Source organism: Rhea pennata, chromosome Z, assembly GCF_028389875.1.
Source record: "Rhea pennata isolate bPtePen1 chromosome Z, bPtePen1.pri, whole genome shotgun sequence".
Taxonomy (NCBI): domain Eukaryota; kingdom Metazoa; phylum Chordata; class Aves; order Rheiformes; family Rheidae; genus Rhea; species Rhea pennata.
Genome location: NC_084702.1, coordinates 4,509,741 through 4,535,701, shown reverse-complemented (window position 1 = coordinate 4,535,701; position 25,961 = coordinate 4,509,741).

Sequence of the window (25,961 nt, the reverse complement as noted above, 5' to 3'; positions counted from 1 at the left end):
ACAAGTTAACTGAAAGTTAAATCTTTTAAATTTTATAGTGATACAGATGAATTGGCATGTAAGACCCAGCATTATCAAACCATACCTCTTTGCTGTTGCATTTATTTGTCATTCCCAATATAGTAAGAAATTCAGTATCTATATTAGATGTGTATAAAACTATGTTGTTAAGTGATTTCTTTTAAACAAAGAAATCACTGTATTACTTCATAATTTATTGATGTTCACCTTTACTGAATTCCATTTTTGTCTGTTTGTTGTCTGTTGGCTATTGAAATATACATAAGAACAAAATTTTATTCTGTATATTTAACTGGTTAAGAAAATTGAGACCAAAATACATAGCTGTTGCATTCTCTGTACTAATAAATACTGCAATGACACTTGCTGACTATCAGAGAGAGAGTCATAGCTTTTGCCTTATTAGAATAGAGCCATGCAAACTGAAATATATAGTTAGAGATAAGCCAATTTAATATGAAATACACATTGTTTGTCAACAGTGTTTTATCAAAGAGATTTTAAAATAACGCAGGCATGAAGATACGTTACCCATTCTGTAAACTCGTCTTTATAACCACATGCATTACTTTTTCTTAAAAACACAGCATATGTGGGCTAAACTGGAAATTCTCCTCTCACATTAGCAATTCACTTAGAGGCTCTTATTGTGTGGCAATGCTGAGGTCAGGCTTGCTCTGTGGAATAGAGAAAATCTGGAGAACACTCTGAAGCTTTGCTTTTCTCATATTACCATATGAGCTATCAGTAGCTTGTCCCTGACATCAAAGCACTTGTTCAGAGTGCCTTAGCACTCTTTTTCTATATTCTCTCTTCTTCAGTCAGAAGCAAGGGTTTGCATGGCTTCTGGATAGAAATATAGTTGCTCAAGGAAATAAGAATAGAGAGACCGAATGATAAAAGCCCTCAAAAGAGAGAAAACAGTTTAAAAATTATAAGACAATGGAAGTGAAAAGAAATAGGAAGAGTAGGAAGAAAAATCATGGGAAACAAAAAGGGGAGGAAATGAAAGGGACAGAAAGGAGTTCTGGAGTTGAAAGAAATGAATTTTGTGACATAAATTTGTCAGAAATACAATGTGAGTGAAAGAAGGGACTGCTGAGAAGTTAAGGGGAAAAAAGAAAAAAAAAAGCAGGAATAAGTTTAGGATAAAAGGAACTAGTGGGATTGTTATTAGTAAATGTAGGGGGAAAATTGGAGCAGGTTAGTGAAAATCAATAGAACAAGATCACTTTATAATAAATAAATACCTAGCTAAAGGCTTGAAATTTGCTTCAGATAATTAAAAGGAAGAATGAAAAACTCTTGACTATAAATAACATATGAAAATCCCAATAGCTGACTAAAGAGCAAACTGTAGGAAAATCATCTGTTGTAATGGTAAAAGATACTTTACAGGTTGTTTCAGCAGATAACATACCTTCATGAAATAATAGAAACTGTGTGAAATCAGTAGAGATTCTTGGTCTACAGAAGAATTTTAGATGTTTTTTTTTTTTTTTTTTTTTTTTTTTCCATCAAGAAGATCAATTTATGGACATTAACCATGGGTGTGCCTGGCAGAGTGACATTCAAAGCTTTGTAAAAATTGTTCAATTTAGCCAGAGCCATTCCTTGTAACTACTAACAATTTCTGTGACTACACAATGGTCTAAAACTACTGCTGATTTTTAATACATTAACTAATAGTAAAAAAAAAAAACACAAGGTAACACCAGTCATTCTTGCTGAAATTAAAAAACAAACAAACAAAAAAACATTTTCTAGGTACCTGCATACATTGTCTTTGTTAAATTTGTCACACTCTGGAGGTCCAGAATGAAGTGACCGAATAACTTACATTACAATTTACTTATTGAACACTTTGAGTGCTGCCTGTATAAATCTATGAGAGAAGAGCTGCTTTGCTTGAAACAAATTCAAATAACAGTAAATATCTGAAAACCTCTGGTGAGTTGCACATTTATCTAAAAAAAATTGATTCATTTTAATTTTCAAAAAGTTATTTCTTATTTACAAGAAACAAGACTTTTTTAAAAAATAATGATTCTATATTTAAAAAAGTTTTATTTTTCAAGACAAAAATATATTTTGTATTTTTACTTTTTATATTTTTGTTTTAAAACTGACATTGTTCAAAAAGAAGTTTCTCAAGCATGAGAGTATACAAAATAGCCCATGAAAGAGCCTTCTAGTAGTACAGTCTTATCCTACTTGGTTAAAGCATAAGATAGAATTGTATCATAATAAAATTTAACACATAAGAGTATGACTCCATTAACATGTATCCTGAGAATCTGTCTGAAGAATGTAATAGCATTCTGGTAAACACGAAAATGTTTTAGAGGTACATATTTTTCTTACATTTATAACGATTTTAAAAATAAAAAAAAAAGATATTTAAAATCTTATTTATGTGTTGTGTTTCTTGCTTCTCATTAAGTAGCAAATAGATCTTTTCATGCAGAAGAAAATTGACATAGAACCCACATTTGTGATACACCTAAAGCCTTTAATTTAGTACTTTGTTTCTTAAAAAATCCATGTCTACCCTAAACCTCCTCAGCAGTATTGCTTCTTGCAACATCAGTCTGGAATTTCCTTCTACCTTCCTCTTGCTATGTCAGCCACTTTTTTCACATTTGCAATTTCTCCTCACTTCAAAGGTTCTGCTAGGGAAGCTACACTTGATTCCTTGTGCTTCTCTTTGAAGTACCGTTTGCTTCTGTCCTCAGAAATTCTTCTCAAGTGGCAATGTCTCTCTTCATGTTCTAAGGTTTGATTTAATCAAATGGATCCATCATTGCCCCAGGATTCTGAGAGGAAGCGTTTCAGTTTAAACAGAAACACAAAAGTAAAACTAAAACTGAGGGAAGTAAGGAGAGGTGACAGACAGGACTCCTGATAGTCTTTCTCTCTCTCTCTCCCTCTCTGTTTCTCAATAGTTTCCATAAATCTTTTCTTCAAAAATGTATAAACAAACTGCAATAAGAACTAAAACAAATGTTTCTGCTTAAAATCATGAGAGTAGAACTTGGTTTATCTAAACTGTAAATATATAAAGATAAAATTGTTCTCATAAAAAAAGTGTTTATTGTGATTGGTAAAATAGGGCTAGGGTAGATTATGATGGTTTCCTGGATTGCTATAGCTTTACTTGGGAAATATGCTATATTTTAATGAAAACTTAATTTTTATGCATCTCTTTTTCAATATGTTTATCTGCATACATACATACATATATACATACACACACAAATATATATACACACACAAATGTGTGTATATATATATATATATTTACATACATACATATATAGATATAATCCATGCTGACGTGAGACTAAAGCTGGCAAGCTCACCACATGCTCTCTTGAGTCTTTCAATAGTTAATAATTTCAAAATTACAAAATCATAAGTAATAAGACACAATTTATTTAAAAATCAAATTAAGGTAAGAGTCATTTGTATGTAAAAGTATACATGTAAGCAAAGGAAAATCTTTTCAGAAATTGAAATTAAGATTGCCAACAATATATAACAGTTAATAATACAAAACATTAAGACTGCCGTTTGCAGGCGGAAGATATTCATTGAGATGACTATTAGGAAGAATCAATAGAAAGAAAGTACTGACTAGTAAGTGCTAAGGCCATCTTCTGTTGATCATGTGCATGTACGCATATGCCAAAAATACAGAAGAAAAGTTTTTGATGACTTCTCCTCTTTTAAACAAAATGGGAAACAGGTATGTGTATATCCTGCAAGTTTGGTTGAAGAGATAAATGTGAGTTTATAAACAAAACTAAGCTCTTACAAAAGCTGATATGTTATGTTATGGTTCTCAGAAATGAAACAGAATCTCTGACACATACAGAAGTATATGTGTTACATGGCTTCATATAAATAACACTGTAAGACCTTGAAAGAAGGTATGAGAAAAGATTATATTACTCTAAATAATCTGTTGCTGCCACCCCTTCTAACTGAATGTCAGTGGAGCAACCAGGCTTGTGAGCACATCTGTGAGGGTGTTGTCCCAAGTGCTACTAAGCATTTTGGGGGTAAATATAGGAAGAAAAAGAGTAATTTATATGCTTAAAAGGGAATATCAACAGTAATTGTGTGCTCTTATTCTAGCTTTTACTCTTGAAAATGTTTACTCAACTCTGTCTAAATTCTATAGACAATATTGGTATTTCTTTCTCTTTCTATAGCTTCATCCTCTTCAGATTAGAAAGCGAGGATTAAGATGATAATGTATTGCCTCTCTCCCTATTCCCAGATTTAAACACACTGAGTGAATAGTAAACCCCTACAGCATACTCATTCAGTCACAGAAAAACAGAAGTCAGACTCTGCCTTTGATAGTTACCTACAGTGTACAGATACAGATAGTCAGCTGTCATACATTTCCTTCTAAATAGCTTCTACACAAATGCGCTCTAGTACAAGTATTTGTGTGTTAATGCATTTGTTTGTTTAAGTAAAAAGGATATATAAAAATACAAAACATTTTTTTATGATTCACCTCTAAATTAAAGGTGATATATGTCACATATATAGTGAGGAGACAGTGTAAATAGCTTAACTATCATTTCAATACATTTAAAGCACACTCAGATTTTGATTTTGTTTATACTCTGAGGGTAGAGATGTCTAAAGCCCTCTAAGGATAGGATAAGTTCGCAGGAGGAGTCTTGTGATCCTAGATAGAGCTTTACAGATCTAAGTAGCGTTCTGGACCACAGTAGTGAGGGGAGGAAGGTCTCATGATAAGGCTGCATTTGCACAGCATCATCAAAATGATGCTGCAGCTGATGAGTGGGCATGACCCAGATAAGTAGCACTCTGACCCACTTCCTCCACCCCCATGACATGAAAGCACAGCTCCCACAGAGATCCCAGCCTCATTTCTTGTATGCAGATATCAAAAATTGTAGCAACTAGCACAGCTTCACACCATCCAAACAAATGCACAGTGATAAAGCTCCATGGTCCATTTTTTTTATCTTTATCCTGAAGACTCAACTTAAAAAACTTTCTCCGTATTTGATCTCTTGTGCTTTTGAGAGATCATAAGTAAGGCTTCTCAGTGATTTACTGAGAGGACAGAAGGTGGAGGGAAAGGAATCAAGGATAGAATGGTGAATTATGAGTTGATTTCTGTGGGAGATGCTCCCAGCTTCCCCCACAGTCTTGTGCCAGCTGCAAATAGTCTACATTCCTGTGCCTCACACTCCAAAAGGGAAGATGTCAAGACCTTGAGATAAGGCCTGTTTGGGTATCAGGGCCTTGAAAGACCACACCTGCTTTCACCACCGGGATTGTTAGTCATTGCAGTTAATTAATTCCTTCTTACCCCAGCTATGGGATCTCTCCTTGGCACCACCACTTCAAGAGTAAAGCAGTTCTCTTCAGTCATTCAGATTCCTTCCTTCAGTGCCACTCAAGGCAGCTAGCCTGCTTTTAGGTGTATTTGGCCACCCTTACTCACCCCATGACTGTGGGTGCAATTTTCATAATAGCAATGGAGGAAATATGAACCCTTTAGCAGCCAAGAGCTCAGGACTGTGGCTGCATGAAGAGAAGGACAACTGGCCTGGTGACTCCACCTCCACCTTCCCCTAAAGGGTATAAACAGACTGGCCCCTTTGGCTGTATCGGGCTCTTCACAGGTGACAGTGGGTCTGTGCCAACTTGTGGAGTCCCTTGGGATGGTGACATAACTGCAGTTACTTCCCTGGGATTGAGTCTACCTTGGCTGCTGAGGCAGCTCATGGGTAAGATCAACCAGAATTGGTTTGCCTAGTTCACTCATTTGGGTAATAAGTATTCTAGTTGAGCTAAGTTTCTGTTGATAAGAATTGTTGCTTCATGCCGTGGTAACTCGTGCAGTAAATTTTGATCTTTGAAGCAAGTCATGGAGTCATACAGTAGATCTCCTTCTCCCTCTTCTCCCCTCCCTCACACCACATGAAATCCACATTGTCAAGGACTGTAAGGCAGTCAGTCATCCCACCACAACTTCATTAGGACATTGCCTAGATAGCCTGAATGTGTAGTACAATTCAGGTCTTGAAAGCAAAATCCAGGTATATTACATAACACCAAGACAGAACTCTAACTCAATTATGTAGAGGTATGTCTTTATGGACATACATAATGAAAGATATCTTTTCTAATATGGTGAAAATGGGCATGAATCTTTAAGAGTCATTTTCCCCTACTTATCTATCTTGGCGAAATGCAAGGTAGAGCTTGTTCGCAACAGCCGCTTACTGAAATGTGCTCAAGACTGTAAAAGCTGCACTTTTAACAAGTGAATTTACCAGCAATCTCTATCTCCTGAATAGAATTGCCTCTCCTGTTGCCCTTATTGTCAACATCTACATACTAATTGATTTATATGCTCTTGTCAAGGCACTCGGGCAAGACTCCTCTTGACAAGGAGTTAAATGTCTTTACTGAAGAGGAAAAAAATCTAATAAAATAAAAACTAATTGCAAGATTCTTTATATCTTTGCTCCAGTATGGACTAGGGGGAACTAGAGAGAGTTTTTTGTTATTTTTGATTTAAGGGGCCAAGATTTTCTGGTAGAGATGCACCAGTTTATGCAAACTAAGTATCTGGTACTTGATGATAAATTAGATCTGGTCCTGCTGTAGTGATTTTTGAATTATGTGAGCACAGAAAGGAAGGATTTGTTTGTTTGATTTTTCCCAACCTTTTCATACTATGATGTGTCAGAATGGAATACTACTAGGATATGAGGAAAATTATCTCCTGAGTGATTACCAGGCTCAGACCATTTTCTTGTGATGCTGTTTAAGGCACATATCCTTTTCCTTCCCTAGCTGCTTAAAATCGCAATTTATCCCTGAATGGAAAGGGATAAATAAACTGAGCATATGCATAAACTGAATTGACACTGTACGTACATGACAGTTGGAACCAAAAAAAAAATATATATATATCAAGCTATAACTTCTTTAAAAGAAATGTAATTTTAAGGAACAAAGTTCATCTGGATCATCATTTTACTTTCCCCCTTTAAGTGTATTTTTCTTACAATTTTTTATTTTAGTTTGAAAACAAGGCCACCTGGATGCAGGTTTATTCATCTTTTCTGACAAATTAGAAAAAGCTTTATGAAGCTTTTTATCTACACAGCTCTGTCCTATTGTGAAGAGCATACACTCTTGATCTGAATACAGAATGCAGCATTAGCAATTAGACCAAGCTGAGTAACTTGAAAAAAGAATCTGAAGCAATGAGTTCAGCTACCACAGAGAATGGACAGTAACAATGCCCTTATCCAGCATGAAAATGTTTAAAGTTGCAGAAAACTTTGTAATAGACATGAATTTTGATTGTGTAAAATGATAATTTCTTATGAAGCTATATAGTCTCTAAAAAAAAGAATAAAAGAAGTATATCTCAAAATAGATTGTTAAACTGGTTGAGTTGCACATTATAATTCTAGGCACATTTGACACATGATCTTAAAAAGAAGACTTTTCTATATTTTAGTTTGTACACAGAGTACTTCTTAGAAAAATCAGCCACAACAAAGCCATTGTAACTAAAATACAGTCAGAAAATGTTGAAGAACATAATGTGAATGAAAGATCCACAAGAGTCTTTTGCCTCATATTCTGTAGGCCTATTCTCTTCTTACAGTGTAAATTTTTTCAAAGAACTTGTGTGTTCATTTTTCAAAAGATTTATTAATGAAGCTGAAAGCAAGTAAAGAGATGTTAATTGCAGCCTGGTTCCCCTAAATGACCTAAATGACGAGCACAGGGAAGCCTCACAATGGCAGCTGTAAACACCAGTGTAGAATTGTATTCTGAATGTGAGAAAGAGGAAACTGAACTGAAATTAAACATCTCTTGGAGCTAACACTAAGTTAGTTCACAGCCACTTCTTTTCACAACAACGGCTTTTACAAAGCGTATCTTTCCTGATAATCTTTTATCTGTGATAATAATTGAGAGTGAAAGATCTCCTCTTTTTCAGAAAGTTTCTTTGAGGAGCTTGTAAGCTTAATGGGATTTGGTATTAAATGGTCATTTATATGTATCATAGAATCCCAGAGAAACACAAAGACAAAATCACAGAATAACTGAGACCTCTGGAGATCATTTGGCTCATACAGGGTCAGCCAGAGCCTGTTGCCCAGGACCTTGTTTTGTCAGGTTTGGAATATGTCCAAGGATGGAGACTCCACAACCTCTCTGGACAACCTGTTCCAGTGTTCAACTATCCTCACAGTGAAAAAGCATTCTCTTACGTCCAGGTGGAATTTCCCTTGTTTCAGTTTGTATCCATGCCTCTCCTCTTGTCACTGGGAACCATGGAAAAGAGTATGTCTCTTTCTTGATACCTTCCCTTTAGAGATTTCTACAAATTGATTAAAAAAGAAAAAAAAAAGTCTTTGCTCCACACTTCCCCTCTGTTCTCAGAGGCCTGGGATTCCTGAAGGCCAGGCTTATCAGTAAAGACTAAGGCAAAGACAGCATTCAGTACCTCAGCCTTTCCAGTGCCCTTTGTCACCAAGGCCTCTCTTCTATTTAGTGGTGGGCTCACATGTTCTCTGGTCTTCCTTTTGCTGTTCATTAATTTGTAGAAGCCTTTCCTTTTGCCATTAATGTCCTTTGTCAATTTCAGCTCTTGGTGGGTTTTAGCTGTTCTAATCCCATGCCCATATACTCAGACAGCATCTCTGTGTTTCTCCTAGCTCACCTGTCCCTGCTTCCACCTCTTTTACACTTCATTTTTATATATGAGTTTAGTGAGGAGCTCCTTGTTCATCCATGTAGGTCTCCTGACACCTTTGCTTGACTTTCTACTTGTTGGGATGGACAATTATTGAGCTTGGAGGAGATGAAATCTGAATATCAGCCACCTCCCTTGGGCCCATCTTCCCTCAAGGGCCATATCTCATGGGATTCTTCCAAGCAGCTCCCTGAGTAGTCCGAAGTCTGCTCTCCTGAAGCGCTATGATCCTGCCTTTTGCCCTGCTCCCCCTTCAGAAGATCCTGAACTCCATCATCCTGTGGTCACAGTTACCAATGCTTCCCTCAGCTCTCAAACCTCTGACCTTGTTTATAAGTATAAGGTCTAGCAAAGCATCTTTAATTGGCTCCTTGACCACCTGAGCCAGGAATTTGTCAACAATAAACTCTAGAAACCTCCAGGACTCCTTGCACCCTGTTGTTTTTTCTGTCCTGCAGATATCAGGGTAGATAAGGATCCCCATGATGACCAGGGCTTACAAATGTGAAACTTCTTCCAATTGTCAGGAGAACTGCTTTTTCATCCTGATCAGATGGTCTAAAGCAGACAACCACTACAAAGCACTAGATATCTCACTGCAGCCTGTTATGTCTTCTTGTTTTGTGGAAAATGCATCCCCTATATTCACTTTTTTTTTTTTTTTTTTTTTTTTTTTTGACATCTTGCTTTGGAATTTGGTAGCAGAAATAACTTTTCCATAAGTAAGCCTGTCCTGACTTCTGCTATAACTGGTCAGACAGAAAATTTACTTTGAAATTTTGCATTCCTGGATTGATTCTTTCTGGAGAGTTTAAGTAATTAAATGTTAGATTATTGACACTTTAACATTTTCAGGTTAAATTTTTGCTTTTTACTCCTCCATGTTCTTACCTTTCTGCTGTGCAGAATAGTGACAGTAAGGTCTCTGTGTATTTTTGCTTATTGGAGGATTCTGCTCTGTTCAGTGGCAGAATTCTAAGAAAATTAGATGAAAGAGTCTGATCCTATTTATGTTTAAAGGTGACTAAATAGCTACTGTTGCCTAACCTTTTCAGAAAACAGTCACTATTTCTTCATTAGTTGAAAGCAGTACTGTAGATTTGGGGATTCAGTGTACTTCTTGATACTTGCTATCTTACAAAGACAAATGCTAACCTTGTTGGGGAAGGAGCTGAGTTTTGTTTAATGTTTGTGTAGCTTTGTTAGATTCGGTGAGGAGTAGTGATAGGAGATCTTTTCTTGTGTGGAGAACCAGCTACCACTGCAGAAAGCAATCATTTTAATTTACAGCTCAGCTTTACTAACCTGACATTTAATAACCATGGATCTACATCAAATTAGTCATACATTACTGTGTTTTAGGGGATAAGAAAATGGCTATAACATGAGGTATGAAGTACAATGAAGTTTAGATAATAATTATTCCTGAAGGATTATATATACAGAAAATAGTGATAACTTCATTAGAATAATTTGCAGATTCTTAAACTGGAGAGACTTACCTCCCCAACTGTAAAAAAACAAGAACTGCATAATTGCTCTATCATGTAGCCTGTAAAAACTAATGATAGATTACCAAATTGCAGAACAATCTTTCCAAACAGAAGGAAGTGAATGTTCAGCCTTTGTTTATGGTTGTAATTTTGACAAATTACGCAGCATTTTAGTCATGATCAGTATTCACTTTGTTAATAATGGCAAAAAATATTTGCAGGATTATGATGTTGGTTTATCTGTGGCTGTTGCTATATGTAAGTAACGTAGAAACATGTTTTAGTTTTGTTTTCAATACACTATATGCAATACATTTACCAAAGAGTATATTTTTCCTGAAGATAATTCTTATTCACTTCAAAATTTTATTTTGTATTATTAAACTCAGTTTGAGATTTACAAATCAATTCATATCTCTGAAAATTACTGTTTTTAAGCATTTTGGGAAGACATCTAGGCACCTGTCTTTCACTGAAGTCTTTGATATAAGAATGATAATCATAATATAAAATGTTCACAGCTGAAATTAAATTTCTTTCTATTTCATTGGTTTTCTCTTGACTCATGAAAGACTTTGTTGCATGGCTAGCTACAGGCTTCTATCTATTTAAAAATCCTGGTTTATATATTCATATTTATGCCACAATTTAAAAAATATCTCTAATAGTTATGGATTTTATTTTTCTGAACATGACTTGTGATGTCAAGTATTAACTTACACAGCCTAAATAACTGAGACAAAAAAAAAAAAGAAGTGAATTATTGGTTTCCAAATCACACTTAGACTTTACCGAAAAGTATCATTATTCAGTGGCTTAAAAGTTTGGTCTTCTCTTATCGTTTTTTTTTCTATGTTCATGACAACTAAATAAATATATATTAAAGCTTATACTGGATAAATCAATATCAGTTTTCAATGTACAGTTAACAGAACAAAGTGTCATTAATGTATTAGAAATACTATCGTATTCTAACTAGGGATAGAGGATCCTGTCACAGCAAAACCCAGCCTGAACACTTACTGCAGATATGTTGATTTCTTTTCAAAAAAGAGCAGCTAAATCATATAGAAGAGTAAGGTTGGAAGGGACCTCTGGAGATCATCTAGTCCAACTCTCAGCATGACCCATATAGGGATTGAACCCGCGACCTTGGCATTAGCAGCCATACTCTAACCAACTGAACTAAAGGTTGAAGAAACAGAAATAATAATAGGTTTGGGTCTTGTGTGTCCCAGTCAAGTGCCTCATTCCTTCAACAACATAAAGCTATGCAAAGCTTTATGTTACTGAAGTCTTCTTTGCAGGTAAATAACAATCACAACTGGAGATAAACTGGATGAGCAAAATGCAACGGGTAATGTAAAGGTATGCAGGCAACAATAACAGAGCCATTGACTGTAGATATAGTCATCACAGTTATGACCACAGAAAGCATTTGTCTTTACTTTGCACAGACAAAATCTGTTTAGCAAATATACTATCGAAACTCCAATATAAAATATAAACCTGTCTCACCTCTCGTTATCTTTCTGCTGGTTTTAAAGTAAACGACAAAGACATACTGTCAGGTAACTGTTAGAACAGATAGGAAATTCACAAGCATTTCCAGGCTTTTTTAAACTCATTTTAATTGCAAGCTACATTATTTATTTCAGAATAACAGAATTACTGAATATCTTTTGGTTAGTGAGTGTAAAAAAAACCTCCAAAGCCCATTTGTCACTCTTAAGTGGCACCCATAAAATTACCTGCAATAGGAAAACAGCCTAAGAAATAAAGGGTGAATACGATGCAGAAATATATTTGACCATTAATACTCTTCTGATAATAGTAACATTGAATATAAAGCTTAGGTCATTTAGATACCTGGCTTGTGATTTCTATAGCATGTGGGTCAGTATGGAGAGATAGTTCCTCTACAGGAATTTTTGAGGTAGTGGCAGATCAATAAAAACTATTAATGGAAAAAGCAGTTTTAGTCAATATATTTTTCATTCAGATAAAGTTTATCTATCTGCACTGAAGTATAGAGACATCTGGGCAAACTCTATATAAAGTTAGCCTGAGTGCTAGAAACACTCCAGCAAAAGCAGCATGGTCTCCAGATCTCTGTTCTGTGTTAGTTGAATTTCTCCTAAGCCTTTGGCAAGTGATAAATAGAACCAAATGAAAGGTTTCTAACTAACCATGCAGGGCAGGCATACTCAAAAGGGACAAAAGGGTTAAATAACATTAGACTAAAAAGCATTAGCTGCTGCTCCATGTTCTGTTTGCCTGCTTCTATAACTGCAGGAGGAGAAAGCAAAATGCAGCTGCATTGTAGGCTGCAAGAACTATCTGTTGGAAATGAGGGGTTACAGTGATCCAAGAAGCAGTATATTTCCCTGCAGAGCCATGAACTTCTTTCCTAGAGGCTGAGGTGGGAAGTGATGTGTCAAACACTACTTTCCATTGATAGGGGCAGGGAGACACAGATTGTCCCTCTTCCTATAACCATTGGAGGATAGTGGTAGTGGGAGGAGGGGATTGGGGACCTCCAGGCCCAAGCCCAGGACGCAGAGGAGCTCCTTTGTGCAGAGTAGTAGAGTACTTAAAGCTCAAAGGAGAAGCAATGACTTTAATAAGAAGGAAAATTTGCTGAACTGATTGTGACTTTAGGAGTCACTGCCTTCCAGAAAAATTTTGAGCTGATATTCCTACTGTGACTGACCTTGCAGAATAACATGGTTGTGTTTTCTTTAGTATTTCTATTGGTGAATACAATGTGGCCCAGAAACCAAATTCAGAAGCTAACTCCCTGACCCCTCAGACATTCCCATGGCTCTATTTGAGTGACGAATTTCTCCTATGACCTGCTGGAAGATAAAAAAGTTACACTTTGCCTCACAGTTCCATGTCTTCCAAACACACAAGTAACCAGAAAAGAATTCAGCCATACTTCTTCCATTTCTTTGCACCTACTTTGTTCATAAAATAGGTTAGGAGATGGCAGTTGTTGAGAAATAAAAGCAACAGTGCAGGTCTTACTGAAACAAGAAAGTTTGAATTCTGCCCATACAATGGACAATAATTTCATTCAGTATAGTGACTAAAATTCAGTAGTAACCTTTCAAATATTTCCTGAGACGTTCACACAAGATGATCATATTAGTCCTTCTACCAGATTGTGACAACTGAATGTTACTACCATTCTTCAGTCTCTACAAGGTTCTTGGATTCTATATTTCTCTAAGCAGCAAACAAGAACTTCCAGAGACATACACAGCCAAAATCCTTGTTTCAGACACATTGTGTTCTCACAAATTTTATTTCATCCTTAAGATTTTTGCCTTTTGGAAGGAAGAGTATAGGACTCAGTACGCTTGGGTTTTGTGTTACTTGCTTGTTACTTCTGCAGTGACTTTCTGTTTTATACCAGGGTTTATACTAATGGATGGCTTAAATGTTTAACCTTGGCTTATTTCTATAGACACTTTAATATTATAACTTACTTATATTTGCTTTTCTCTATACCCTTTGATTTTCAAACCCACATGAGGAATTTTATTTGCAACAATATTTTAAAATAAAGATCATTTTTAAGAGCTGCTGAGAAACTTAACTAAGAAATGAGTTGAGAGAAAGTTTTGCAGTAAAAAAATTTTATATGCAATTCTATAGATGTTTGGAAGACGTATTTAAAACATGGGAAGAGAGAAGGGAAAGGAGGAAGACAAATCATATTTTTCTATGAATTACATTTGTTTCATCTTCAGCTAGCGTAACCTCCTCTAATGCACATGAAACATGTTTAACTGTTCTTTTGAATTCGGATTTTAAAACTTTGGGTTATGAAGAATAATATAAAAATTTATTTGTTCTTCCTTGACAAATCCAGGTATGCATATTGCATAAGTTATGTCATCACTTTTAGGCTTCAGAGAATGCTTCATTGTCAGCCACATCCACGAGAAGACCCTTTTCATGCTAGCACTTGGCCATAAATAATAAATTTTATTTCTGTCCATTTCATCACTAAAAGAGTAATCCACTTGTCTAGGAAAGACTCTTAACTGACAAGACAATTTGGAAAAATACAGAGGAAAAAGTCTTGATTATTAGTTAAATGGAAGAAACTTCCAATTATAATGCCATTCTTTAATGACGACTCCTTCCAGTACTGTCAGTGGGATGTATGCCTCCCAGATTTGGCACAAGTGGTATAAGAAAGACAAGACCTTTCATGTTAGTGTGCTGAAATAAAGGGACTTCAACTTTATTTCCAGATTAAAAAAAGTCCCTCAGGAGGGATTATGGACACAGACATATTCTCATTGAATTGAGAAATACAGCAGGGTAATGTGCAGGAACTGAAAGTGGAGGCAAAGAGTCACTCCTCCAGGGGAAAAAAAAAATGCTTTTCTTAGCTATATCATAAATTATATGGGCACACATCTACTCTTACTGTACCACAAAATGGCCTAATGCAGAAAAATAGGGCAAGAGATAATGCCAGAGCAGAGGTACCAGATACTTAACTTGTTACATGGCTTTGACTTTGAATACTAGTAGTACTCAGCAGATAAGTCAATAGTACCTGTCCTGGAAACCACTCCTTGGTATTCCTGGATGTGGAAAGCCAGGTTTTATGTTATTGTTTTTGCTGTTGTTTGTTTACTCTGGGTTTTTTTGAACAGTAATACTAGGGGAGGAAATAAAGTGTTTTGCTTTGGTGAGCAGCACTTAGCACAGTGCTGACAGTGAACATGTGGCACAATCCTGTGGGCAAAAGTAAACTAAGGAAAAAAAACAGAAAGTAAGCTTTCCATTTTTCTAACAAGTAGAGACCAGAAAACTTTCTTTCCAGGAACTGATGCTAATGTTATCTAATCAGTATGCTAATATAACTGATAAATATGGTAATCATATCTGTCTTCTAGACTACTCAAACATCAGTTAAGAATATCTCACATCTCTCACAGTACTATCATGTGACTGAGATGGTGAGACATTTTAGTTAATATTATGAGATCTATACTTTTCCTAATTCAGTAGGTTCCTGTTCTTGTTCATCAGCTGTTTGTGTAGTGATCAGAGCAGAGATGAATGAAATTGCTGCTTTCCTTATCTTCTGACTCTCCTCAGTAGCAAGAATCAAAGATCGTGTTGACATCCAACTAAAGTTAGAATAAAACAGAAATATTTACTGAGGAACAACTTTATTGTTCATGCTAGATCCTAAGTAGTAGGGCCTGCCTTGCATTATCTAGTGTTTTGTAGCTAATCTTGCCACCCTCAGACATTTATTCCAAGCCGTAATTCAACAATTATTATAGTAGAAATCAAGCTGATGATTCACTTATTGAGCAATTTTCTATTCCATATGGCAATAGAGGGCTAAATCTTTATCTGTTTTAAGACACTATAATTAAATTTAAAAAAAAATAGAAATCAGCTGAGATAACACCATAGTTAGATGAAAACTAAAGGCTAATTGTTCATTACTTATGGAATAGTGCACTAGTTAGTGTGGTGGCTAATATCTGATATTTCAGGAAAAGGCAAAACTGTAGGCAGAGATGAACACAATGCAATATAAGATTTGAACAAACTCTTGTGAAATAAAATTAATTCATAATAATGCCATAGTGTGTGTTAGTAGGAGCACTTACATTAATTTGAAAAACAATGGTGGAAGATTTATTGTCAGAGTCCAACTCTCTCTGACCTGGTTATTTTAGATGCTCCATGCATGGAGCAGAATGTTTATTATCAAAATTTACTTCTTTGAATACACAGAGGAGATTTTTGATTTAGCAGAGAGATACAGCAATATACTTAAATCACAATACAAGCTTAAGTTGCACTTATCAAAATATAATGATTGCAATATACAGTTCAATTGTAATACCAGTGTGATTCCCATTGCCAGTCTCTATAATATACTCACTGTCACAATGATGGGTGTCCCTAGTCAATAGGAAGCAGTAAGTGGGTTGAAGCTAGCTCAAGCCCACACACTCTTCAAAAATCTTGCCCTGGTTCTTCAATTTTTGTACTCTATGTTGGGTGGAGACATATATATATACTTCCTCCCATGCTGATCTGGCTAAATCAGTGGGACATTCATACTCCTTTGATGAACCCAGGGAGAAGCATTTACACAAGTTGATTCACTCACCTGGGATATAGTCAGCTGATCTAATCAACTGTATGGAGTCAGCTGTTCCACTTGACTGATAAAGCTGTTTATCTAAAAGACAGGTCATCCTCAGTTCCCTTTTTGTTGAGATAAAGTCAACTATCTGTGCAGCAGCTGTGGTCAGTCACACTCTGTTATCTGAAGCTTCAAGGGCACAGCACTGTTACCCGTCTCTTTTGAGCTTTCTTCTCTTTCAGGGGTTTGTTGATTAGTCCTATTTGCAAAGCATTAGAACAGTGGTACCGATTAAGCCATAGGTCCAAATAATTCAGTGTCTTCTTTCTAACTATGGCCAAGTGCAGATGCCTAAGAAAGCAGCAAGAAGATAGCAAACATTATAGCAACTTTCTCCTGAATTCTCTTCCAACCACAGACAATGTGCGACTCAATGACTTTCTGCAGTTGAGGTTATTTCCATGTTCTTAGTTACTCTCAGTGTATTTTTCTTTCTGTTACTTCCTAGTTGTTAAATATTTTGTGATGAATTAAGAGTTCTTAAAAACTCAAGATCACTCTTCCATGCCAAAATCTGCTGTTGTTTCAATTTATTTTGACTAAATTAGAGCAGAAAAGTGGAAGTGGTAAGTTCATTGATGTGTAAAAATTTGATAGTAAAAATTGATTGATAGTAAAAATTGTTAAATTGTAATAATTGAAATTTTTAATACACAGTAGACATAGAACAATTGCTAATAATTATGATAATAATAATCTTGCTCTGATGGTTCACACATCTGCTTGTTTGTTTGTTTTGTCTTGAGAGAAACAGTTCTGTTCACATAAAAGATATGATTTGAATATTTCAGCATTTTCCACTAGAAGAATTGACCCTAAGTAAAGAACTTTATTTCTACATTCCTTCACAACTACCTTAGCTTTCCTTATTTTATCTAAACAGTAGATACTACTTCTCTTTTACTTTCCTTTTAATAAAATTATGCCTGAGCTATACTCAGCTAAGCCAGGTTTTTTCTCTACAGTAGGTGTACTGAATGAAAAAGTATCCTTGCATTTCACTATTTAGTTAACTCTTTCAGAAGTTCGAGAACAAAACAAGTTTTTTGTGTCTTTATATTTATTTAAAATATTTTCCTTGTTAGGAATTAAAGTAACATGTTTCTGAATAATCTGTTATCATTTATGATTTTTTCTGCAGCTGAAGTATATTTAAGGCCAATATGCAAATTATACATAACTCAAATTTTAATTTTCATATAGATAATTATACTTTCTTTTCTTTATTTTAAGCCCTTCCATTCTAGGTTGATAATATCAGTAGTACTATACTAGTACTACTAAAAGCCATTATTTATCTAGTGCTGAAAACATGGTTGTTTCAGGACAAATTCACATTTCAAATACAAAGGCGGGAGTACACAAAAATTAACAGTATGATTATTTACTAAAACAAGCTATTAACAAACAATAGTTTTCAAATCAAATCTGAAGACTTTTATTTTAGTCTGAAAAAAAAGTTCCATATGGAAATGAATTAAGCAAAGGTCTAATGGCTCATGAAATATAGGTCATGCTAATGGTACTATTTGGTCATAACCTTTCTTCAAGAGTATCAGAAAATTCCTAACAAAAATTCAATTTCAGCTAGATAATTAGATGCATGCAGAATAAGACAAGGATATTCTCCATTTACAAAAGGAAAATCTAGGCCTAGTAATTAGTCACCCTCAGTAGTTCAATCCTATATTATGTAGTGATAGTGGTTAGCATGTCCTTATTACTATGTAATCTTATTACTGTGCCTTCAGCACAGATAGAGGCATAACTCCAAGAATGTCATATTCAAGATCTAAGACTGTGGCCAATTCCACAACTGGTCACCTATTGTTTTGAGAAAAACCTGTGGCGCTGAATCTATCTTGAATAAATGTGTTATTTTAAATTTAAGCTATAGGTTTGTCATGGAAAATAGATTCACAAACCAAATATTGCTGATGTGTGGCTAGATATGGGCTGGTTATGTGAATACCCTATGTAACTCAAGGTGTGGTAATCAATAATTGTTATCTTGAGCAGAGTTTTCTTCAGTTATCGACATTCTGGTTAACTTTTTGAGGGAGGAAGTCCTTTCAGTTTCAGCTGCACACTACCAGTGGCCTCTATGACAGCCTCTTTTGTTGCCGGTAAAAGCTCTTGCTTCTGACATACCAGTGAGTTTTACAATAATCTATGAATATTTTAGGACTGAGTCTGTAACTGCTTATAAACAATGCAAAGGAAGTTATATTTGCAAAGTTCAAGAAATGTACCTTTCAAAAATTTACGGTTCTCCACAGTGATTTTTCTGAAACTGAAATGACTGAAGTTTTTCAGATGTCTAAAAACATTGTCAAGGTCAATGTTTTATACTCTTGTAGCACAAATCAACAAAATTGATCAAAAGATCAATTCTAAAATGTCCTCTTTTTTGACCGAATATTGTAATAAACGTCATACTACCTGCACATACAGCTTGTTCCACTCGTTGCTTGAAAAAAGTAGAAGGAATGTGAGGATGAACATCTCCTATTTTGCAACTACTCCTAAAATGAACCAGGGAGTGACATCAGAACAAAGGAGGCGAAGCTAACAAAATTTGTCATAGTTGTTACAGCACAAGCAAACTAGTCAGATAACTGACTACAGTTGTACACTACAGTGTACACATACACCTCAGAGATTTTCCAATTATGAATACATTAGCTTGGTGATAGCTTTTTTAAATTAGCAATTGCATCACCTTTAAAACTAAAGTAAATTTCACTAATACATAATGATTAAGACTAGTTTCAAACTCACAGCCATTTCCTAGATAACTCAAAGGACAAAAAGCAGTGTTAGTTTTTGAAGACTGAAGTTCTTCTCACTTTACAAAATTTTGAACTGAACTGAGAGTATAATTCAGACTTTCAAAATTATTTTCCTCTAGCTTCTGATCAGTGCAGAAATATTCCCAACAGAATAATGCCTTTTAAGGTCAGCAGAAGAAATAAAAAGTGAAGCTCTTGTGAAAGTGAACACTTTAACTGTCCCCATGCCCTCATGGCACCCAGCTGCAATTCTGCCAAATGTGTATATGCTTATTGTGAGGTCACTAATTCTACTTGCATATTGAAGCACTTTATCAGCAAAAGGTAAAAGTCTGATCTGCCTTTTGCTCCATCAATGTAATCAGTAAAGCCAATGTGAATATTCTAGTGTAAAAGCCTTGTTGTATCTGAGCTTCCAGCAAACTTATATGCACTAAACCATGGTCTGCAGCTGAAGAACCCTTATTTCTTATTTATAGATGAGGAATAAATGTACACAGACAGACTCTCTTCCTACACTCACATGGATGGTGTAAAATATCAGACTTGAGACTCCATTGGTTTAGTGAAAACCTGCAGTGCAGGGGCACTCTCAGACTAGGACAGTCTAACCACTGTACAACCTCTATTATGATACAAAGGAATAGATGCAGATCAGCCAGAATGGACTGACTATACACTTCTACAATGCAGTATCTGGCACAGAAAATAACACTACTCTGAGCAGATTCTCTGAAGCAACTAATCCAGGCCAAGGACCAGTGTCAAGCTTGATATCTATTAGACTCTGACTGAATTCAGATCATTTAAAAATAAGGCCCAGTCTCCAGCTGGGCAACCAGTCTACCTACAAATAACTTGCATAAGTTTAAACCAACAAAGACACAATATTTTTAAAGTAACTGTGCTCATGCAATGTTTTTATAGTTTTCACCCATTCACATCATTGTTCTCTGAGCTACCCAGCAGAGGTTGGTATAAGATATCTTTTTGTTGTTGTTGTTGTTCTGTCGAGGTAGAAACAGTAGACATGCCTGCATAGCCTCTGGGACATGATCCTCCTTCTTCCATAACTTAATGCAGCATTACAGTAAAGAAAAGGGTATAAAAGCAATTGTTTTAGGTCAAGATGCTAACAAGAAATGGCCACAGAGAAATATGTCATCCCAGGCATAGTGAAAAACATGATAAATAAACCATAAAGAGTGGAAACAACAGGGAGAGGAGAAGTGAGTTATTACATAGTGGTGTGAGGAAAATGAAGAATTAGTTGAGAAGGGATAATGAAGTGAAGCACTTGAACAGGTTGCCCAGAGAGGTTGTGGAGTCTCTTTCTCTGGAGATATTCAAAGCCCACCTGGATGCAACCCTGTCTACCATGCTGTAGGTGAGCCTGCTTGAGCAGGGAGGTTGGACTAGATGATCTCCAGAGGTCCCTTCCAACCTTAACAATTCTGTGATTCTATGAATAAACTTAAATTGCAAGTGTCTAGCCTGAAAGATACAAGATTTAGTGCCTGAAGATAGGTAGTAACAGATCAGCAAGAAGAGTGTTGAGTGTTAGAGTTGCACAGTGAGAAACGGGAAAACAGACACACTTTTTATCCTGATTCAGAAAACATCACTCACTACTCATTCCCAAAAGCAGTATCATGAAGGCAGCAGATGGTAAAGTGCTAACTGTACCACAAAGCTTTAAGAAATACTAGGGAGAAAAGAAAATAAGTTATAATCATTTGGGGAGAATCCAAGACTAAGACTAATGGTATATTACTGGGAGAAGAGAGCTTTCATGGTGCAGAAATTTAAAACTACAGTGAGAAAAAGAAAAAAGCTTTTAAGCTACAAGAGGCCCTTGATAGAGATAATTCTGTAACTGAGTTCATACTCATCATCAAATGAGTGATGTTGGCAACTATGCAGTTAGTACGTTTTCAGAAAATTCACTCATACAAATGGAAAGCAGAGGAGTTTCCCTGAAGTCTGGAACAAATCAACTCAAATCCAAAGGAGACCTCAGAGGAGAGTGTAAACCCTGTGGAGCAATCACATTTGTCTCACCCAGGAGTGAGAGAATTCTGAATCTCCTGCTGCTGCATGTCACCCTGAACTAGACCACAAGCTAGATGAAGTCAGGTCAGAATATTTGTGGTAACATCACGGAAGGGCCAGAGAAAATTAGGTCATTCCCCTCTTTACCTGCCCTCCTGCTCTCCTAGCAGAACATTTGTGATGAGAAAGGACAAGAATTCTGTCAGTCATTCATCTGTGCATCATTGATTTTCAGGAACGTTTTACCTTTTCTTAGGTAAAGATGGTAAGTGATAGGGGAGAAAGAGGAGGACAGGGTAGGGGGAAGGATTAACATGGTCACATTTCCTATGTAGGTGTTCAAATCAGGAAACCATGCTCCCCTAAACATTTGGTATTGAATCTCAGGCTGTAGAATTTCCTTTCAGGCCTTCTTCATCTGTTGTTTCTTCTGTACTAACCAACAAAGAAGGATTGGTTGGAGAAATGCAGGCTGGGGACCGCCTTGGTTGCAGTGACCATGAAATGGTGGAGTTCAGGGTCTTGTGAGGACAAAGCAGGGCAATAAGTAGGATCACACATTGGATTTCAGCAGAGTAAACTTTGTTCTCTTCAGGGACCTGTTTGATAGGGATAAAGACTCTATAAGGCAGAAAAGTCCAAGAGAGATAGTTAATTTTGAAACATAATTTCCTCCAAGCTAAAGAACAGTGCATCCCAAATAGCAAGAAGTCCAGCAAAGGCATCAGGAGATCTGTGTGGATGAACAAGAAGCTCCTGGCAAAACTCAAAGAGAAGAGGAAGTAGATGGAATGCAGGGACAGGCCGCCTGGGAGGAATATACGAACATTGTCAGAGTATTCAGGGATGAGAAAAGGATGGCTAAGGCTCATCTGGAATTAAATCTAGCAAAGGATGGGTGTCAAGGACAACAAGAAGGACCTCTTCAAATACATCAGTAGCAGGAAGAAGACTAGGGAAAATGTGGGCCTGCTGCTGAATGGGGCCCTTGTGACAAAGGCTACAGAGAAGTCAGAATTACTGAATGCCTTTTTTATTGCTAAGGGTAGCCCTCAAGAATCCCAGAGCCTGAAGACAATGTAGCAAGTATGTAGAAAGAAAGACTTTCCCTTGATTGAGCAGGACTTAGAGATCTTTTAGGCAAACTTGACACTAGCAAATCCATTGGCCTGGATGGGATGCACCTATGGGTACTGAGGGAGCTGGTGGATGTTGTTGCCAGGCTGCTCTCCATCATATTTAAAAGATTAGGAGGAACAGAAAAAGTCCCTGAGAACTGCGAGAAAGCCAGTCACTCCACTCTTCCAAAAGGATAAGAAGCAGGACTCAGGAAACTACAAGCCATTCAACCTCACCTCTAACCCTGGAAAGGTGATGGAACAGCTTTTTCTGTTCCATCTCCAAGCACGTGGAAAAAAAGAAGGTGATCAGGAGTAGTCAGCATGGATTCCCCAAGGGGAAATCCTCCTTAACCAATTTGAGAGCCTTGAATGACTGGCTGGGTAGATGAGGGGAGAGCAGTGGACGTTGTATGCCTTGACTTCAGCAAGACTTTTGACACTGTCTCCCAGAACATCCTCCTACATAAGCTCAAGAAGTGTGGGTTAGATGAGTGGACAGTGAAGCAGATTGAGAACTGGCTGAAAGGCAGAGCTCGGAGGGTCGTCATTGGTGGCATGGAGTCCAGTTGGAGGCCTGTGGCTAGTGGCATCCCCCAGGGCTCAGTACTGGGTTCTGTCTTGTCCAACTTCTTCATCAATGACCTGCACAAAGGGACTGAGTGCCTCCAAGCTGGAAGGAGTGGCTGATACACCTGAGGGCTGTGCTGCCCTTCAGAGAGACCTGGACAGGCTGGACAGTTGGGCAGAGAGGAACCTCATCAGGTTCAACAAGGGCAAGTGCAGAGTCCTACACTTAGGGAGGAATAACTCCATGCACCAGTACAAGTTGGGGGCTGAGCAGCTGGAAAGCAGCTCTGCAGAGAAGGACCTGGGAGTGCTGGTGGATGACAAGTTGACTCTGAGACAGTAATGTGCCCTTGTGGCCAGGAAGGCAATGGCATCCTTGAGTGGATTAGGAAGAGTGTTGCCAGCAGGTGGAGGGAGGTGATTCTGCCCCTCTACTCTGCCCTGGTCCATTTAATATAAGGAGCATGTTGTAAAATTACAAAAACTGAAGGGTTATCATGGTAATCATTCTACGTCATTCTTACAAAGCAAAAAATCTGAGGAGGCTTCCTATTGTTTACTAGTCATAATAATAAGAGAGCCTAATAGCTGCCATTATTCCTGTACTGATGCTAAATAAATTAGTGATTTCAAACATCTTTGTGTTTTGATTTCAAAACATAACATGACACTTTTAGCATTGGTTTGATTGTCTAAATTTATTTCTATTAAATTAGTGGGTACAGTAGATGAGCAAAGATTTCAGAATCTCCAAGGTTAGTTGCAAGTAAATGTAGGATTATCGTGTGATGTTTTAATGAGAATTCTGAATCTGAGCTGAACTTTGATGAGTTTCCTTAATAGAACAGATTGATTAACAAATATTAGAGGAAAAATGTTATGAGGGAGGGAGAGGGATTTGTATGACATTGTGAGGATTTTCAACAGCTTCTTCAGCCACTAGTCTTAATCAGCATTTTCTAAGGCTTATTTTAACACAATTTTCTGCAAGATGCAAGATCTATTGACCAAATTGTGACCAGATCATGCCAAAAACTTTTTAGACATTTGAAAACATCAGAATATTTATTTTTCTTGGCCAGAAGAAATAACTGTAGACTGTTCCTGGCGCAGCGTTATCCAATCAAAAGGAGAAATACCACAATTTGGGGGACATTAATTCCTGGGAGTTTTCAAGTCCAGTTTTCACAATGTATGCTTACTGAAAGATATGAATGTATTCTAAATGGGCATTGCTGTATATAACCTCCATCAAATTTTCAGTTACACTTTTAAACACTCAGCAAGTGTTTTCACTATGAATATATGATTAATGAAAGCAACACTTATAACTCAGGATTTCATTTCTCAGATTTCTAAAAAAAAGAAAGAAACAAAATACAAATCTCTAAAATGTTCTATTCTTTTTTGAAATGTCCCTGAAGCTACAGAAGCAACAAATAAAACAATAAATTTTATACTGTTTTGCACTGGAAGCAATATCAGTTGAAGTGCTTTCCGTATTTGTATGTTTGCTCTTGTGACTATATATATAAAATATCCTCTAAGCAATTGGGAAAAGCATGAATGAAGAATTGGTCATGCAGTTGTTAAGATTAGGAGATAATTCTTGTCTGCTTCATTCAATGGCTTCTTAAGTTTGAGAACTGTCTTCATAGGAGAAGACAGTGATGCAGTTAACACTCTACACCACCACATACTTTCCTACTTTACTTACAAAGCAAGGTGTTCTCAAGGTGATGGACACATCAGTTCTATACCACATGAGATATCCAGGTTAAGGCTAATTAAAACCTGTCTGTAGAGGCACTGCTGTCTTTTACCCTGTTTTTGGATAGAAGAATGGCATCAGAAAATTTCACATTTCCCTGCACAGCTCACTATCCAGGTTGACCACCTCAGAGAACATAAAAAATATTAACTATCCCAAGACTCCCTATACCATGACAAAAGTGAAGTGATCTTTAAAACTGGTACCTTACACAACAACAACACAAAAAAGATAGTTGAGTGCCTGAAGGTAGTACAGAGACACAAGGCATAATTAGAGCACTAATCTGAAGGCAGGATGTCCTCCTGACCTTCTCCACTGAAAATCTCAATTCACCCGTGCTCCATCAGGTTGTGTAGCTGTACTATCACTGACTGAATGTTTTTGGACTTTTTCTAACTGTTGTAATACACTACAAATAAGAATGAAATAATGATAGTTATTTCTTCTACTGTATAGAAGGGCATGGAAATTTAGATGGGAAATCTCTTAATTTAAATGAGAAATACTTCTTATTCTGCTTTCTAATTATCACTCAAACACCATGAAGGCAGAGAATACCGTAGCAAAACTCTCTTACAGACCACATCAGTGTTCCTACACCAACTCCTTCCTCCCTTCTTTGTAGTAAGCCATCTTCCTTCTTGTGTACTAGGAAGAGACTGGTAAATACTCGCTACAATCAGTCTTTTCAGAGGGAAAAAGACCAAAGTCACTAAAGTATTTTTGAGTGGAAGTAGTGAAACAATGTCCATATATTAAACATAACTTAAATCTTAGAGGCTTCAAACTCAAAAGCTAAAGTAAAAGATGGAGTTTAATTTCACACAGTCTGCCACAAAAAATTCTCCCATGTATAAACTTTGAATAGTAAAGGTATAAGTAGTTCTACAGTTTGTTTTTTACAGGGCTTTTTGTTTTTCCTTAGTTTTCCAGTATGTTCTCTGACTTAAAAAAAAAAAAAAAAAAAACATGAACTCTAATGGATCTCTCTTAATATCTCTCTTAATTCACTAATTCCTGAAACAGTTCACTCCACCTGTGAACCGAGCTGGTATGATGCAGTGATGCAAAGATTCTTGAAAAAAACTCATTACTTATACTTTTTCTGCTGTCTTATGTGCTGAAGTACTACTACACAGTGTAAATAAAGAAAAAGTTGC